Source organism: Apodemus sylvaticus, chromosome 12 (assembly GCF_947179515.1).
Source record: "Apodemus sylvaticus chromosome 12, mApoSyl1.1, whole genome shotgun sequence".
NCBI classification, from domain to species: domain Eukaryota; kingdom Metazoa; phylum Chordata; class Mammalia; order Rodentia; family Muridae; genus Apodemus; species Apodemus sylvaticus.
The window spans coordinates 16,066,455-16,086,182 of NC_067483.1; the positions used below are offsets into that span (position 1 = coordinate 16,066,455).

The 19,728-nt window shown below is 41.3% G+C and overlaps 1 protein-coding gene across 1 annotated transcript in view; it reads left to right on the forward strand.

The window, feature by feature from the left end:
• The first annotated feature begins 10,997 nt into the window (after positions 1-10,997).
• The window catches only part of Cdh20 (cadherin 20), a 92,631-nt gene continuing 83,900 nt past the window's right edge, over positions 10,998-19,728 (forward strand). Inside the window, exon 1 of the mRNA XM_052201004.1 lies at positions 10,998-11,245. The gene's annotated coding sequence lies outside the window, so the exon portion shown is untranslated. The remainder of the gene's footprint in view (positions 11,246-19,728) is intronic.

Below are 19,728 nucleotides of genomic sequence, written 5' to 3' on the forward strand. Positions count from 1 at the left end.
ACTCTCGGTGGCTATGAAGCAGATAAAGCTAAGCTTCATAGAAGGGATGAAGTTTACATTATAAATATATAGATAAGTTACTGTGACATGAGTCATTCTTGGATAGCATGTGAATGTTTAGAAAGCACCATTCATACTATGTTATGCACCATTCTTGAATGAAAATCGAATGGTAAATTGCCCCTGTGGTTGCAGTGCTGTGCCAATATTCCCAGACCAGAACATTCTCATCTTCCTCATGCACTGTTCTCACAGAGTTCTATCTGTTTGGGATCCTTTCCCTTCCTGTGGGCTCCTGGAAAGACACCTCAGAGTCTGTTTCTGTTTTCCTGCTTCCTCCAATTATCCTGACTCCTCCCTACAACCGTCTTATCCAGTAGAGCCCCATGCTAATAAACTAACATCCTCCTGGGAGCTGATTCATGATTATTATCAGACTTTGGCCAATTTCCTAACCCCAAAATATTAAATGCTAGATCCTCAACTCTGAAGTGTCAGGTACTGTCAATAAACATGCTTGGAGTGTATTGAAAAGGGGGGTGGAGGGGACTCACCTGGATTCTCCCTCCTTGTACTCATTCCCAGTCAAACACTATAGTGTGTGCTGCCTGGTCAATCCTGCCACTAGTGAAATGTGTGGGAGACAGGAGTCACAGGAATGAAGCTGTATCCACTCTGATCCAACGGGATGATGGACCTTAGTGCTAGAGCACGTGCCTCAGACATGCGCTGTTCCAGGTTCAATCTCCAGTACTGATTTTTTTTAAATTAACAAATATGCTGTCCGTGTGCCTTCCTCAGCATCTAAGATCAATTGCTGCTCTTGCATAGGACTAGAGTTTGGCTTCTAGGCGGCTCATAACCACCTACAATTCTATCTCTGGGGGATCTGATGCACTCTCCTGGCCTCTGTAGACACCCATAGTCACTTGTGTATAAATGTATACATACACACTTAAAATAATAAAGTAAATCTTTAAGAAAAATTTTAAAAAGCTTCAAAAGAAATGTAAACTCCTAAGCCAGAGACCAGGAAAATGAAATGTGCAGCCCTGCCAAAAGACAGCATTATCAGTCCTCAGGAAGGTTTGGCAAAGTAACCCTTCTCTTTTCTGCCCACACAGGCCCTGGAGACGCCTTGATACAAAACACACTAAAGGAGATAACATATGTAAAGCAGCCAGCTTGCAGCCCAGCAGATATTAGAGATTCAATAAATATTAGTTCCCACCCCTATTAAAAAAGAAGAGGACTACAGTGTTTGTATGATTCCTTGGCCGTTATCATTGTGCAGCACAGTGAGAAGTGTGTGCATAATTAAACATGTACCACTATGCCAATGTTGTTTTTAAATTTTATTGATAACATCATTATCCACATTATGTAAACTTAGAGTAGTTTTTGCTTATGTAACATGACTTTCTGTTCATAATTTTGCTAAAAAAAAAAAAAAGGCAGGCACATTTGAAGAGAAAAGCAGTTTAACAACTTCTCAGAATAGCTCCTTCTGTGTAAGCCCCAATGAACCCACATTCCTCTACCCTTTTCTTCCCCACAAACCTACCTCCTCTACACATTTTCTCTGTCCACCCTTTTTATGACATTTTGTCTTTTGACCCCATTTAAAAAAATATAAATTTAAAAAACCTTCCTTTGTCACTGCTGGAAAAGACCAAGGATTCTCCAGGAGTCTGCCCTACCGTCTTTTCCTGGACACTTTAATGCATGGTGTAGTTCAGCCTTACACTAGTTACCCCAGTTCTCACTACAGGAGCTGATGCACCCCGACAGAACAATGCTGGATTCGAACTCATTGATCAAAACACCAACTGGAGGTGACTGTGAGCTGTGATGCAAAGCCACAAGGGGCTAAAAGCAGCCACACCCATTTATCATTATCTGAGACCAGAAGGAAACATTAGCATCAGATTGAAAAATAGCAAGACCTCTCAAACTTGAAAGCAGACATTAATGAATACTCCCATAGCCGGAGTTGACATGGAGCTTGTGGAGAAACTAGGTAGAACTCTCCATTATGATCTAGATGAGAATTGTTCTTTTTTTTTTTTTTAATCTAGGAAGGCACTGACAGTAATTTAAAACAACTCCTCTACTGTATTTACTAATTCAAACAATCATCTTGACTCATAACTAATGTCAGAAAATGACAATATCCACACATGGATATCCACACATATCAGTGCAAACTAAGCTCTGTAATAAACACTGTCAACCAATTCTCTAGATTAACCCTGGGGAGTGTGTGTGAGTGTGTGTGAGTGTGTGTATGTGTGTGTGTGTGTGTGTGTGCATGTGTGTGTGAGTGTGTGTGTGTATGTGTGAGTGTGTATGTGCTTGCGTGTTCATTATTATCTCCATTTACATAGCTGTGTTCACATGCACATACGGAAGTCCATGCTCTGTGCTACTGGAGCTGGAGATCAGTAGTGGTCATCGTCCTCAGTTTGTCAGCCTTATTTCTGAGAATGGGAATCTCTCTGACACCGATTCATGAATTTATCCAGGCTAGCTAGAGGCCAATGAGCTTCAAGAGTCCACCTGTCTCTGTGCCCCTTGCACTGAGGTTGCAGATGCATGCCACAATGCCCAGCTTTGGCATGCATGGGTACAGGGTACATGGGTACAGGGATCCAGACTCAGGTCCTCAGGCTTGGATGCCAATCATACCAGCTAAGCTATTGCCTTGGGCCCAGTCCTGAAGAAAGCTTTAAAAGGGCTCATCATAGAATTTACAGAAGTTAGAAGATAAACTTTCTGGCCTGGTTATTCAAGAATATCACTTGATACTGTTTTAAATTGAAATTTAAATGGAAAATAACGTCATTCTCAATAGGCACTAGCATGAATACATACTCCTGTAGCCACGCGAAAAAGAAGCTATTTATTATAGTCATTCTCCACCTCCTGTTTCCCCAGTCCTATCAAAGTGAAAGCTACCATTTCCATTTCTTTGTTTGTGTGAGTATGCTGCAGGTGTGTGTGTGTGTGTGTGTCTGTGTGTGTGTATGTGTGTCTGTGTGTGTGTGTGCATGCATATGTGTATGTGTGTGTCTGTGTGTGTGTGTGTGTTTGTGTGTGTGTGTGTGTGTGTAGGCCAGAAGTTGACACTGAATATCTTCTCTAACTTACCTTCACCTTATTTTTCTAGACAGAGTATTTGAATGAATCAAGAAGGTATTGATTGACTGAAGCTCTTCAATGGTCACTGAGTCTCAAAGATACACCAATCTTCACCCCTTGGTGCTGCAATTATATTCATATACAATCACATCTGGTTTTTTTTCCACATGGGTATAGGATATCCACTTAGTCCTCAGATTTGCACAGCAAGTATTTTACTAACTAAGCCATGTTCCCCAGCCCACAGGCACCATTTCTAGTTAAGATACTCACACTGCCCATATCATAACTGTGTGGTTATGCCTTTAGTATATATATTTCCAGTCACACTGAATTAAAAATAGAAATGGCAAGAATAAGAACACTGTAGTCGGCGAGAATTACCAGGGTGGCAAAACAAAACAAATACCTCCAAAAATGAATAAATATTCTAATAGATATCTCCAAGACAATTTTAAATTCTAACTGTAGTATCTTAAAGTAATACTTAATTCTGACAGAGAATGACCTAGACTGAATATTCATTTCTAAACAGAGTGAACTTTAATAGGTTGCTTAAAAAATAACTATGTAGGTCTGACCAGATGGTTTAGACAAACCTTTTAAATCCAGAGAGGTTTAAATCCAGAGAGGAAAGAAAATGATTCCCAAAAGTTGACCCCTCAGGCACATGTGCACATACATACATACATACATACATACATCACACATACACACACACACACACACACACACACTAACACTGTAACAAGATCTGGATTGTATCCTGGGAAGCAGAAATACTGGTTATAAAAGCAGAATAAATCTAAAAGTAGGCATATTTCTTAGCAGAAGTTTACAGACTATTGTCACTGTTTGAATAGTAATTGTTGCATTTTAAAAATAGATACAGATGTAATATTTATGAGGTAAATAATTCTAAGTGATTCCATAGCTCCCTTTTAAATAAAAACAACCTAGCCTATTTATGTCATAAGTGTTCAAAGTTCTTTTCTATCGTTTACCATAGAAACTTATTTCTTTTAAATACTACACATTGTACATTTACTTAAAAAAAAATATGTCTTTCATGACATTATTCTCTGGCCACATAAAGCTACAGAATCTGCTGTCCGTATTGTCATTGTTTCTTCTTATGTCCACCTTGATCAATTTATCTCACTAATAAAGTATTAGAAACAAATTAGGGGTCAGGAAGAAGGATCAAGGCCATGGAAATCTTGATACAATTTTTCCTTGGATCAACAACCTAAGGCCTACATCTCAAGAGAGAAATATAATTCCATCGCCAAAGTTCTGTTTAGAGAGAACCAGTGTTCTCTCAAGCTAACTTTAAGGAAGGGGGAGACCTTAGATTATAGTGACTAAAGTAATTGATAGTCTCAGAGTCAGAAGGCTCATCTCAGCTGACGGAAGGCCTTTTGGAAAGTGAGAGCATCCACCATCCCTTGCCCTCCTCCTGCTCTTCATCCTCTTCTTCACTAGGATTCTGCAAAGCACAAACACCCTAACCCCCACTGAGTGTTCCATTTTCCCTGACTCCAAAACTTGCTTTGACTGGGATAAGCGGCAGAATCCACTGTTAGCAATAAGACTGCCGGGACCCCTCCTTTGCAAGGCAGAAATGCTGAGCTAGACCCCCCAAAATCTCCAGTGCCAGTGTTTAGTCTCTCTATGTAATGGTGAGTTCACCAGGGAAACATCACTCAGATATCTTCATCAGATTCTTGCATTAGGATCAATTGCAAATAGCTTTATTGCAAAATGTGCTTTCTAGTCTATCACTGAAGAATCACATGTGGTATAGTTTTTCTACCTGTCCTCTTGAGAGCATTACTATAGTCACAGTGGAGGACCATGTTTGTAGCATTTAGAGGTTTGATTTCTGAAAAAAATGAACGTGAAAAATAGTATTGATGTGACAGTGAAGATAAATCTTTGCAGCCTAATGGTAAAGAGACTCCTTTTCCCAGTGTCCACCAAATGCCGAGCTTGCAACATTAACAGTCTTGGGGAAGCCACCACTGTTGACCAAAACCTGACATGACATTCTAAGTTGGAAAGCTCCAAGCACATGATGGAAACATCCAGATCATTATGGAGAAAGTTGTACATTATGGTTCACATCCTAGGATTGTTGTGTTTCCTGCTTTGGGAAAGGCTGTACCTTCCCTTGTCTATCATTTGAGTGTTACACAGTTATACAGTGCAGTGTGCTTTGGCAGTGTGTAAGGTAATTTCTTACATGTAGTAGCTTATACTTCTGTGTATAGAAAACCTCTCTGAGCCATAGGAACCATTAAGTCATTTTCTCCTGAGCACAACCGTAGAATCTAAACTACACTGAAAGTGGATCCTCTGCTGCTTTCCCTTCTTGTCCTAACAGCTGGTGTTTGCAGAGCACTCCGTGTGGTCCAGTGGTCCAGCCTCAGAGCTTTGCCAATGACTTGGGTCATCCCTGGGGGACTGGCTTCTATTACTTCCAATGTGCAGGCATGACAAAGAAAGCACAAAGAGGTTAAATATTTGCCCAGGATCACAAAGCCTGTGAGGAAAGTGAAGATCACAACATAAAATTCCATCTGTACATCAAAGCAGGATGTATCCTCTGGAAAACCAAGTTCTGTGGATATCATGTGTCCCTTCTTCATACCTACTCCCATTATTAATCAGCTTGCTTCAACTGCATTAGTAAGAGCATTTGTCTATCCCAAGTGAAGCTGACTTACCTTGCAAGTTACATGATGGGCAGAGATGACAACTCTGGGTGGTATATGGGATTCTCAGATCCTGCCTTCTTCCCAAATAGCCCACTCTCCTTACAGTTCATAAGACTCGATGCTCCAAAATATGCTAAGGACATTCTGAGGAAGCTCCCTTTTGGCTTTTGTGTGAGGGCGTGTGTGTGTGTGTGTGTGTGTGTGTGTGTGTGTGTGTGTTCAGCATTCTTTTTTCCTGCCTTTTCTTTTCAGTATCTATGCCTCCAAGAGACAGTTAGTGAGCTCTGCGTCTAGCTCCTCTGCTTCTAGCTCTTTTCTGTCCTCTTATTGCCCCATTAAGTCTTCCTATGTCAAAGCACTGTAGTGCAAGTTAGCCTAAAAAATACAATGCCACAATGGACACACATCGTGTCCGCGGGACTCTCCACTTACCATAGGCATCACTTTAGTTGTGGAGAGTCGACCCTAAGCCATGACTTGCTGGATCCCTATGGCCATTTATTGCACACTCTGGCTTCCAGGTGACAATAACACAGTTCTTCAAGAAGACATGTTTGTGTGACTTTACATCTTGCTGAGTTCCCTTTAAGTATGTACTAATAAAGGGGTAGGGAAGAGTAGTGGTTTGGTACAATGTCAGGCAAGCGGATCAGTGGAATAGAATTGAAGACCCAGAAATGAACGAACACACCTATGGTCACTTGGTCTTCAACAAAGGAGCTGAAAGCATCCAGTGGAAAAAAGATAGTCTTTTCAACAAATGGTGCTAGTTCAATTGGAGGTCAGCCTGCAGAAGAATGGGAATTGATCCATTCTTATCTCCTTGTACCAAGCTCAACTCCACATGGATCAAGGACCTCCACATAAAACCTGACACACTGAAACTAATTGAAAAGAAACTGAGGAAGACCCTGGATGACATGGGCACAGGGGAAAAGTTCCTGAATAGAACACCAATAACTTATGCTCTAAGATCAAGAATTGACAAATGGGACCTCATAAAACTAGAGTTTCTGTAAGGCAAAGGACACCTTCAAAAGGACAAAACGTCAACCAACAGACTGGGAAAGGATCTTCACCAACCTTAAATCTGACAGAGGGCTAATATCTAATATATACAAAGAACTCAAGAAAGTAGAACCCAGTGAAACAAATAACCCCATTAAAAAGTGGGGTACGGAGCTAAACAAAGAATTTTCACATGAAGAACTTCGGAGAGCTGAGAAACACCTTAAGAAATGTTCAGTATCATTAATCCTTAGGGAAATGCAAATCAAAACAACCCTGAGATTTCACCTCACACCAGTCAGAATGGCTAAGGTCAAAAACTCAGGAGATAGCAGGTGTTGGCGAGGATGTGGAGAAAGGGGAACACTCCTCCACTGCTGGTGAGATTGCAAGATGGTGCAACCACTTTGGAAATCAGTCTGGCGGTTCCTCAGAAAACTGGGCATGAGGACCCTGTTATACCACTCCTGGACATATATCCAGAGGATTCTTCAGCATGTAATAAGGATACATGCTCCACTATGTTCATAGCAGCCCTATTTGTAGTAGCCAGAAGCTGGAAAGAACCCAGGTGTCCCTCAACGGAGGAATGGATACAAAAAATGTGGTATATTTACACAATAGAGTACTATTCAGCCATTAGAAACAATGAATTCATGAAATTCTTAGACAAATGGATGGAGCTGGAGAACATCATACTAAGTGAGGTAACCCAGTCTCAAAAGATCAATCGTGGTATGCACTCACTGATAAGTGGATATTAGCCTAGAACTTTGAATACCCAGGACATAATCCACAAATTAAATGAGGTCCAAAAAGAATGAAGGAGTGGCCCCGGCTCTGGAAAGACTCAGTGCAAGAGTATAGAGTAATACCAGAACAGGGAATTGGGAAGGGGTAGATGCAGGAACAGGGGAAGGGAAGAGGGCTTATGGGACTTGCAGGGAATGGGGACCCAGAAAAGGGGAAATCATTTGAAATGTAAATAAAAAATATATCAATAAAAAAAATTATAAATAAATAAATAAATAAATAAATAAATAAATAAATAAATATGCTCCTCTTCCTGCCTTCTGCAGAGGTTTCCATTCAAACACTGCAGACGACCACCCCCAAAAAACACCTGCCCCCCCCCCCCGGGGAAAAAAATCCCAAAGAAAACTGTGGTAATGGCTCCAAATATAGAGCTATATAGAGCTTTATATGCAAAGTCGTCATGACATTCAGAGCTGGGACGAACAGCGACAGAGCTGTGCTTCTGGAGAGATGAAGCCAATTTCAGGATTCAATTTTCAAAGGGAAATGCCATGTTTGTTTCATGTCAGCTTCTGCTTCAGATCAGAACAAGACAGAAAAAAAAAATGAACAAGGCTGAAAACGTTGGTCTGGCTGGTTGTTTGCAAGCGGAGCAGAGGGCAGACTGAAAGCCGTTCTGTTGACTGAAGCCCTGTTTTGCCTGGTCCTGGTCACTCCGGAAAGCCGCTGAGCAAACCTCACTCCTGCTGAATGAGATTTAACACATACACACACTTCCAAATGTTTATATAAATAACACTATTTTAAAAATACAGACTGGCTGACAGGCAGACAGGTGGTCTGGCTGCCTTCTCAGTTTTCATACAGGCTTGCTGCCCAGATTGGCAGAAGCCTTGCCTCCCCTCTCTTTCCCTCCCAGGCATCCTCGGGGGACAATGACACCACAGTCATATTTGCACATATGACCCTCATGCTGATGCAATCTCTCTTAAAGTGAGAGAATTCTGAAAGAAGGCTCATGTCATGTTGTAGATAAGAAGCAGTCTTTGGAGCATAAATGTGGATGAGTGTCAAAACTACCCAAACGGATATAGCTCTCTGTGGTTACATTGCACATATGCATTATTGTTCCCAGATACCTTGTATGCATATAAAATCAGTGAATGAAAACACACAGCCAGGGTCTGAGGAGATGCTCAGTGCCTGGTGCTTAGACTGAGGACCTGAGGCTGGCTGGTCACTCTAGCTCAAGCATCAAGCTCTGGGGTCAGCAGAAACCCTCACTCAAAAATAAAATAGAGACTGAAATAACACTTCTTTTTGAAATGGCATGTGGAGGCTTTCCAACACAGGAAAGACAAGTGACTTTTTCTTAACCCTTGTCTTGTTTTGTGTTCACAGCAGAAGGGACATGTTTATAAAGTCACGTCCAAGGAATGAGTTCTACTCTGGATCCAGATGCCCTCATCTTTCCCAGCTTTTCTTTCTTTCTTTCTTTCTTTCTTTCTTTCTTTCTTTCTTTCTTTCTTTCTTTCTTTCTTTCTTTCTTTCTTAATCATATAATTTTCTTTCTTTCTTTTTATTTATATTTTTACACTCCAGATTTTATTCCCACCTACCCCTCCATCCACCCTCCAACTGTTCCACATCCCACACCTTCTTCCCACTCTGTCTGCAAGAGGTTGAGGATGTCCCCACCCCCACCTCCCACCCTACCTGACCTCTAAACTCCCTGAGTCCTCCTACAGGGTCACCCTCCTCCTCAGCTTCTTTCTGCCTTTCCCTAATTCAACCACAAAGATCAACAGCTTCTGTCCATTGGTTGGGTGCAAATATCTGCGTCTGACTCTTTCAGCTGCTTGTTGGGTCTTCCAAAGTGCGGACATGCTAGGTTCCTTTTGGTGAGCACTCCATAATAGTGTCAGTAATAGTGTCAGGACCTCCCCTTGAGCTGGATCCCACTTTGAGCCTGTCGCTGGACCTTCTTTTCCTCAGGCTCCTCTCCATTCCCATTCCTGTAGTTCATGCATGTCCTTTTGTGTCTGAGTTACCTCACTCAGATGATTTGCCTGCAAAACTCAGGATGTCCTCATTCTTAATAGCTGAGTAGTATCACATTGTGTAAATAAACCTCATTTTCTGTATCCATTCCTCAGGTGAGAGACATCTGGTTTGTTTCCAGGTACTGGTTATCACAAATAAGGCCGCTATGAACATAGAGGAACACGTGCTACTGTGGCATGGTGGGGCATCTTTTGGGTATATTCCTAAGAATGGTACTGGTGGGTCTTCAGGTATATCTATTTCCAATTTCCTGAGGAACCTCCAGATTGATTTGCAGAGTATCATTTTCTGTCTAGTCTACCTCATTACCTTCTAGAAAAACAATTAACTCAAATAGGTCTTGAACAAACTCTAAATCACTTCTCCTGAGAAAAGACACTTATTTTCAAAATACAGAAATGAATTGGCAGGAAGTAGGGGTGTCAGTTTTAAAATCTGTTCTCAGTTGCTTTTCTTTAACCCTAATGGAAGCAGAGGAGACTACGGATTCAACAGGAGACACTTTTTTCCATTATGAAGAATGTCTTACTCAATGGCTGAATAATTAGAAACAGGATGATCTCTCTGGCCTTACAGGACTCTACACACCGAAGTAAAAATGAAAAGTTTCAGATACATAATATACAATGAGATTCTTGGGGAGAGTGAAGTACAGTCCCCACTGAAATTAGTCTTGTAGCAACTAAGAGACTGTTGGAGCATTAACATCCTCAGGCAAGCTCAGAAAACCCATATTCCTTGCTGTCGGTAATGACAGATTTCTCATGGAATATTATTTAATTAAGAATAATTTGAAAGAGCAGCTCAGCTGAGAAACTACATTTACTTACTAGAAACACTAAGTAATGGAAAAAAGTAAAGAAAGTAAAAAAAAAAAAGTAAGTGGAAAAGACATGCAATTTGTTAGCCTTTTACGTTATCTTTCTAAAATATCAGTAGCTTATAGATGTCTGCGCTAGATTATTTTCAACTGTCTCTGAGGTGATTATGTCCAAAGAACTTTATCCCTTACTGTACAATGCTGTGATTAGTCCTTAGCAGTTGGATTCAGTTAAGAAATCCCTTAGGGCTTCAACTGTTCATGGCCAGCATCCTTTTTCTGTCCCCTCTCCAGACAAGGCCAACCGCCAGCTCCCTTTGCTTGAATACCCTGCACCCTCCCACCACCATCCATCACTGGCTGCTGGTCACCTCCCAGATGTGAGGCCTTTTATCCTAGCTCCTCTATCAAGTCTGTAAGGCTATATCAGCTATTTGGTGACTAGCTGGGTTTAACTCAAAAACCCCACCCAGAGAGAAGCACTCCAACTCTAGTCAGTAGGGAAGCACAGCCTGCCTCCTTAGACTTTCTGGACTAAATTCACTGCATCCACAAGTCTCTTTTAGATTTGATTATAATTTAAAGACAGATTTCACACTGGCAAGGGGAGGACTACTCTAAATTGTTCGGACATCCAGTGGGAGCTGGCAGCAGGAGGTGAACTCCACAACTCCAGAAGCAAGCTTGGGGAAAATACAAAAATAGAATGCATTTACTCCGTGGAAGGAGGAAAAAAGTAAGTTATTCACCCTTTTGTCTCATCTGTGATTTCTATGTTGAAAACTCACAAACTGTTCAAGGTTAGTTACTGAAATAGAGATTTTTCTTGGGGAGCAAATGTGTCCATTTAGCTTCCTAGGAAGTCAAACAAAGCTATTTAAAAGAGTAATTTAAAATGGTTATTGAGGAGTTGTTAACTGTAGTCACTAGAGCCTATTAAATCCCTGCCAGCAGACAATCTTTATTCTGACTTGATTAGTGATTGACTAAGAATTGAGCTAGATATAAACCCGATTGTTTACCAAAACATTTTCTCCAAGGATTCTCAAGAGGAGCCTAAAATCTCCACCAGTCAGGTCATGTGTTTATTTAGGAGCAGATCAGGGTGGGCTGTATATACAGAGACCACGGACCACCACGGTGGATTAAAACTGAGTGCAGAAAAAAGGAAGTTTTCTCTTTGATTCTTTTGAGTCCAAAGTAGCTTTCACTCAAACAATATCAAAGGCATCTGATTAAACACTTCTCCCAGCAGGGTTTTATGGTAAGGCATATTTTATCATACAGAGTGCAATCAGACTGATGTAATATAGAATCAGCCAGTGAGTGCCTTATTTATTTTGAATGAACTTGTGGAAATAGGTTTTTGCCTCTTTCTTTAATTCTAATCTGAATCTTCTAAACAATTCCATTACTTAAATTGACAGGTCAGATTGGAAGCCATTAGACATATCAGGGCAGATGTCTTCTTAATAAGGCTTTCATTTTTCTTCACTCATTAACCTTCGTTTACTGTTAACACTTAGCACAGAAACACTTGCAAAATCCTTCTCCCTAAAGTGGATTAAGGGGTTTCATTGCTGTTAAATGGTTCTTCGCCTTATAGTCTAATAACAAACCCTGAGTTTATGTTAATTTCCTCTGGTGATGCCTTACTAGGGAAGATGAAAAGAACCATAAGAAAAAAAGATAATAAACTCAGTTTTGCATATTTTCCATTCCAGAGAAACTCTGGTTCCTTTACTGACATAATAATGTGTAAGAATGGTAACTGCCAGTGCAGCTCCCACTAGTAACATCTGAACATCTCCGTGGCACTATTATATGGTATTTAAATATCAGAAGAGGAGAAAATGCCAGCTCAAAGCTGGGAAAGCTGACTGTAATTCCCTAATAACAATCGCTGTTCCACACCAAGGAGCCAGAGATCCTGGCCTCTCGCTTGTGTAGTGTGCAAACTCTTCAATCAGCAGGTTGTTAGGGAAAGGGTTTTATTTTTTATTTTTTCTGTTTAACTGACACTTTACAGCAAGAGTGGAACTAATTAGGACTGCACTTTTTCAAAAGACAGATAATTCTTCTTGCTGCATGCTTGAAATTCAACATTTCTACTGAGCAAATATAAGTGAAATGTTATCAGTGCTAACTGCTGGGCAGACAGACACCCTTGGATCCTAAGGTTTGTGGAGTGCCTGAGGGCTCTGTGTTTCCAGAACTGGCCTGTGACAGGTCCTCCCTTCTGTTGGTAGAAAAATGGCTTCCCTGTAGTCAGTGCAGCCACTGTCATGCCCTGGCCAGGAGAGGTAGGAGGTTTCCTCATCTCTGCAGTCACCAGTCCCTGTTTACAGGTCACAGTCAGGAATGCATGGTCTTCTAAATCTCTACTTATAAGGTTGTGGTCCCTCATGCTGCAGCCTAAGCCTTGTCCGTAATGATTCTATAAGGCTGTTTTTAAAACATCCGTATGTTACTGAGTTGTGTTTCCACCTTTTCTCCCCTTTCCTGGGTTGCTTGGGTTCCATCATCGGGGCTTCAAGCTCCTTCCTTCCCCAAACCCAGGTAAGTTACAGTGCTGAGAGACTGGCACACTAGTGAGGAGTCCACTCCCAGGACCTACTTGTCTCCAAAATGCATCTCTTTCAATACTGCCATGGAAATGCCAAGAGCTTCTCTGAAATGAAAATTCATATTGCAAAAATACTGTTCACTTTGTACTCAATTCTTCCCAGGTTTTATTGAATTCTTGGCTGGTGCTGATACCCTGCTAATTGCAAGAATGTGGGGGTGCCCAATTTTGTCCTCGAGAAATTCGCAGGCTACTCAGGAAGTTAAATCACACATGTGGGCATGCTTAGATAAGGACAGAATGTCATATGGTACAGAGGAGATAGGCCCAAGGATAAACAAATGTTCCCTGGGAGAGATGTTGCCAAGAAAGGAGAGGCAGAGCGAGCATTTATGTTTAAGCAAATGTATGGAGGCACTAAATAATAGTGCATGAATGGGCGACCCTCCCCAAGACACAGAAAGAGAGCACAGGAAGGACAGGAGAGGAGAGACAATGGCTGATTCCAGGAATCACATTGCTGGGTTCTTTTATTGTTCGGTCAAAGAATACAAGTTTTATGAGCTACGAAATGAGAAACCATTAGAGAACTTGTGGATGATGAGTAGCCAATAAAGAAAAGTAGATTAGGCATGGATACTAATCATAAAGCTTGCAGTGGTCAAGATCTTGGGTGCAAAAACACAAGAGCAGAACCAGAAAGATGGCTCAGCTAGTAAAGGTGCTGCAACCAAGCCTGACATCCTGAATTTGACCCCTGATGTTGACTGATGTTGTATGTGCACACACTTGTACACACACAAACACACACACACACACACATGAGAGAGAGAGAGAGAGGGAGAGAGAGAGAGAGAGAGAGAGAGAGAGAGAGAGAGAAGCAAGTGAAATTTAAAAAAAAAAACTTAAGACATAAGAACTATTGGCATGAAGATATGGAGACAAAAGACACTTGGGTATTTAAAACTTAGAAAGTATCCTTGGTAGAATCTGTCAGGTTTCAGTAGCCAGACATGGTGAGAGGTGGAAATGTCATTCTAACTTCCACATTTCTACATGGATGACTGAAATTGCCATCCCAGGGCAATTTCACTCCCACATACACACCACCCCCCATTTCCCAACATTGGGGGCATCTATTGAGCCTTCACAGGACCAAGGACCTCCCCTCCCATTGACGCCTGACAAGGCACTCCTCTGCTACAAATGCAGCTGGAGCCATGTGTACCCTTTGGTTGATGACTTAGTGTAAACAGAACCAGTGGACTGCAGATGAGGAACATACAAAATGCATACCTAGACTCAACTATACTAGTTAGCTCGTCTTTAATGTTTGCTAGATTAACAGGTTGGAATTTTATGTCACTGCTTGTATTCTTCAGCATTTAGTATTTGGGAAAATCAAATATATTTCTTATAAATTAGCCATCTCATATTATCTGTGAATTTTTGGCTTGTCATTTGCCTTTTCTCTATTCTAGTGATCAACACTTTAACACCAAACATGAAAGCCCTCTATAGTTAAGGCACAATGTGCGCTGTTCTCTCATACCTGCTCCCTAATTCTAATAACCGATCCATTGTTTTTCTAGATATTGAGAATTATCCAGCCCAGTACTATAAAATAATATTCTCCTATATATTAGTATTATAAAAATATTATTCACTTCACCTACAGGTTCTCTTAATGGTTTGGGATTTTTTTGGTTTTGTTTTTGTTGTTGTTGTTGATTGGTTGGTTGGGGGTATTGTTTTTGGACTTGACTGATCTGCATGTGTACTTTGTCCCTTTTAACTATTTAGTATGGGAGGAACAAGTGTACATCTAATGACTACTTGCTAACTTTTATTTAACCTATAGATAATCAATACAAGTAATGGCATCTTTCTTGCCATACTGATTAAGATGAAGCTTAAAACAATGATGTGGCAGACCCTGAAGAAACTTTAGAACTTCTAGTCAAGAACGGTATGGTTCTGGAAGCAACATCTACATTATTGGTACTAAAAAGTCACAACTGAAAGATACCCTGGGAGGCAGTTAGGTGGCTGAGTTAGGAAAGGTGTTGAGTGCTGAGTCTCACAGCCTGAGCTCATCCATAGGACTCATGAAGGAGGAGAGAGCTGACACATGGATGTTACTATCTGCTCTCCATACATGTGCTGGGCTACACGAGTAAGAAAGCACATGCATTTACCCACCAATGCACACACAGAGAGAAAGGTTTAAAATAAAACAAAATGGAAATGGACGAATATAATAGTTTCAAGCTTCTGAAGGAACAAAACCATTAAAACCTAAATAAAATTGATCTAAGGTTTATTTTGAACTTAGAAACCATTAAAAGTAGGTACTTAACCCAAAATAAGTACTAAGACATAAAATATTTTTAGTTAATAGTGTTTAGTTGGAAGCTCCATTTTTTTATTAACTATATTCTTTATTTGCATTTCAAATGCCCTTATCCTTCAAATTTCCTCCTTCCCAGACAACTCCTAACCCATCCTCCCTCCCCCCTCCACTTCTATGAGGATGTTCCTCTACCCAGCTCCCCTCCCCATTTCCCCACACTGAAGCATCTATTGAGCCTTCACAGAACCAAGGACCTCCCCTCCCATCGATGGCCGGCAAGGCATTCCTCTGCTACAAATGCAGCTGGAGTCGTGTGTACTCCTTGCTTGATGGCTTAGTCCCTGGGACTGGGGGTGGGTGGGAGGGGGGCAGGAGGAGGGTGCTGGTTGATATTGGACTCCTGTTTGACTATTCTGTTTTTTCAAACCATATTGTGCTTATTTCAATAAGTCATTTAAATAAACTCAAATCAAGTTGTCCTCTAAATCTCAATTTTCAGAGATAACTGGATGTCAACTCATAGCTGCTGCATGGTATTACCAATAAGTATCACATAACCTCAGGCTGCTGTTGTTTTCCCAATCCCAGTTCTCATGTGGGATTTCCAAGCAGTTCTGAAACGGTCTTTAAGCTTCCTGAGGTACGGCCACTCCAGATCACGCTCCCACTGAAGTCCTGACACGTTTCTGATTCGAAGCAAGGATCTCTGTGGTAAAAGCTCCCATTTCCTTCCTTTGTGCTAATGCTCCGTGGCCTTTGGTCACCCGTGCCCCTTAACATGTGCACTAATATGCTCTGGTAAGAACTGCTATTAAAGAACGGGCACATAGATGAGGAGATCCTAGTAAGCTCCAGGCCCGGGGCTCCATCACTAGCCCTGCAAAATCAATGACTGAACACATAAATGAATTTTAAAATTGAACATGGAAAACATAAATTATATCAGATTAAAAACTTGAAGGCAGAAATAATAACCAGCTATTAAATACACTTTTTAAACCTAAAAATATTTATTGGTACTCCGGATTTTGTTTGTGCCCAAGATTGTACTGTCAATGGTACATGCATAAAGGGTATTACCTGTGTCTCCAAAATCATGTAATGTGGATAAAAGACAGATAATTTGTTATAATACAAAGCAAAGCTGTGAAGGAGACTATACAAAGAGCTTCAACATACTAGAGAGGGAAACACACAGGGAAGAAATACTTTTTAAAATTATAATAATCATCTATAAGATTAGGTCAGGATAACCTTCAACAACCTTTTAAAGGTTATTACCCTCATTCAAGGCTTATAACATGAAGAAATCTGTCTGCCTTATACTACGAGTGGCAGAACCATAGCTGGTGTCAAAGCAAGATTCTAGAATATATGTCATTCTCCATGAGAAGTGTTTAAAGGCATACATTAGAAATTTTTATTTTCCCTCAAATAGACAATTTAAAATCACACACATTAAAGCTTTGTTTTTGCTTAGTTTATATTTTATTTAAACTTTTATGATATTTATTTCTGTGTGTGTGTGTGTGTGTGTGTGTGTGCCCTCGTGTGAGCAGCACTCCCAAGTGTGGGCATGAGGCCACAGCTGCTTATCAGCAGGAGTCAGAGAGCGCCTACACTAGGAGAGTCTGCCCTTCTTTTCTTTTTCCGGTCAGGATCACCCATCTTGTGTTATCAGGCCTAGGAATAAGCAGCCTCACCAACAGAGCCTCTGTTTCGACTTTCATTTCAGATTCTTAGAGAGTACATTGGTTTTCTGTTTTCTTTTGTTTTGTTTTTTCTTGTCAAGATCATCAGCTGTATCTGTGTCATTTTTGTACACTAGAGGAATGAGCGCTAAATACTCACTGTGATAGTATGAGAGAGAAAACATACAGAAGGAACAGCATTGAACATAGGCAAGTCCAAAACCAGGTCTAAGGAGAAGCTAAAGCTTCAGCAACACAGTCACAGGGAAGCCGCTTGGCACACACAGCCTGAGCCGTGGGAAGCTGGGTCACAGCAAGAGCTCAGGGGCAGCCAAGGTGTGCTCTGAGAGAAACGAGCTCACATCCTTTATGCCCAAAGCTGCTTTGAAGTTTTGGACTAAAAAGAGAAAGTTCCTGCCTCTTAAAATAATCAGGCAAGGAATGATGAATCTTTCATTCTGAAGACTAAATCCAAATTTATTACCTTGTCTCTAATGAATGCCTCCTCTCCACTTCCTGCTGCCGCCCAGCACAGTCATAGCCACTGTGAGCCCCTTCTCCCCCCCTGGCCTTCAGTGGGAAAGCCCTGGAGATGCTGTCTCAGTATCTCACCAGGCCTTCCTCCAGCAGGACCGTCGCCCACAGATGCCCTCCCCAGTTTCTCTTGGCCTCTTAGCTGCTTCCCTTGCACCGCCAACAGCCTTTCTACAGTTTTTCCTCACTGTAATGTTGGCATGTCGGAACCTTGGCTTGTTCACTATAAACAGTTACATGTGTTGGAAACACATCAATCCAGTTCCAGCTGAAGGGGCTTGTGTCTGATTTCCTGTGGTGTATCTTGTTATTCCCCACTTTGCTGATTTGTCCAAGGATGCTGTGATATGCATTTACATGTCTGTGTGTGTGTGTGTGTGTTCTTGTGTATGTATGTGCGTTCATATTGGATGCCAAAGGTCAATGTGAGGTGTCCTTCTCAATTGCTCTCCACTTTATTTACTGAGGCAAGGTATCTCACTGAACTTGGCATTCTCCAATCCAGCTTGTCTAGCCAGCCAGCTTACTCCAGGAAGCCTGTCTTCACCTCCAAATACAGTCGGGCTGCTGTGCCCATCCAGAATGTATGTGGATTCTGAGGATCTGAAGACATCAGGATTGCATGGCAAATGTTCTACCTATAGAGACATCTCCACAGTGTTTCTTCCCTCCCTGGAATAGACTCTGATCTCTAAGATACTATACTCTTCTCCTCCCAAACAGGCTCTTGACATGTTAGACACTGAAATAATCTACCTCTGTCTTTCAAGGCCCAGTTCATACACGCCCCTATACCTTCCCTTTCTCACAGAAATTATATCTCCCTCTCTGACAGGCCAAGCATCTCACATCCAAGGGCCTGTGTCACACACCCTGTGATACAATCTGTGGTGGCCTGAGGAAGAATCCCAGCTCATCTTCTTCCTAGCTGTGGATCACCAGCAATGTCCATTTGTAAAACTGTAAAACTGACCCCTGCATGCCACACATGGGTACTTTGCAGAAATAAAAACTTTCCACAGAATTCTAGAAATGACAAAATGAACATAAAGGCCGTAAAACAGCCTGGCCTACAGTGAGCACTCCCTGACCTCACATGTTGTTCATGCTGCCAGGGATAGCTGCAGCATTGTCATGGCTGCTAATGATGCTACTGCATCAATGCTTACTTTGACTAATGTTTCTACCACGAGCATTGACGGCAGCCTTTCCCTTTAAACTGTAAACTTCTTTTTTTTTTTAAAAAGAAGTTTTAAACTTCTTTTTTCTACATTCTTGTTCACAATTCCAAATGATTTTCCCTTTCTCTGTTCCCCCCTTCCCATAAGTCCCATAAGCCCTCTTCTCTCCGCCTATTCTCCAATCAACCCCCTCCTACTTCTCTGTCCTGGTACTCACCTACAATGCTGCATTAAGCTTTTCCAGGACCAGGGCCCTCTCCTTCCTTCTTCATGAGAATGATTTGATATGTGAATTGTATTTTGGGTATTCAGAGCTTCTGGGCTAATATCCATTTATCAGTGAGTGCATTCTATGTGTGTTCTTTTGTGATTGGGTTACCTCACTTAAGATGATATTTTCCAGATCCAACCATTTGCCTTAAAAATTTCATGAATTCATTGTTTTTAACAGCTGAGTAGTATTCCATTGTGTAAATATACCACACTTTCTGTATCCATTCCTCCACTGAGGGACATCTGGGTTCTTCCAGCTGCTGGCTATTATAAATAAGGCTGCTATGAACATAGTGGAGCATGTGTCCTTACTGCATGCCTGGGAATCCTCTGGGTATATGCCCAGGAGTGGTACCCAGAGGATTCCCCAGCATGCAATAAAGTGTAAACTTCTTAAAGGAAACAAAGCCAACCAACATTGAGCACCTGTGGTTTTCAGGCACAAGCTTAACCATCTTGTCAGACACTGTGGTAGGAACATCATACATTGTTTCCTAGTTCAATGACCTTCTAAAATAGCTTATGATCATATCACCTATATATGACAGACTCAAGAACTTGTGTCATTACTCAAAATTATACAAATACAAAGCTGTGAATCAGACTTTTTCTAGGTAGCCA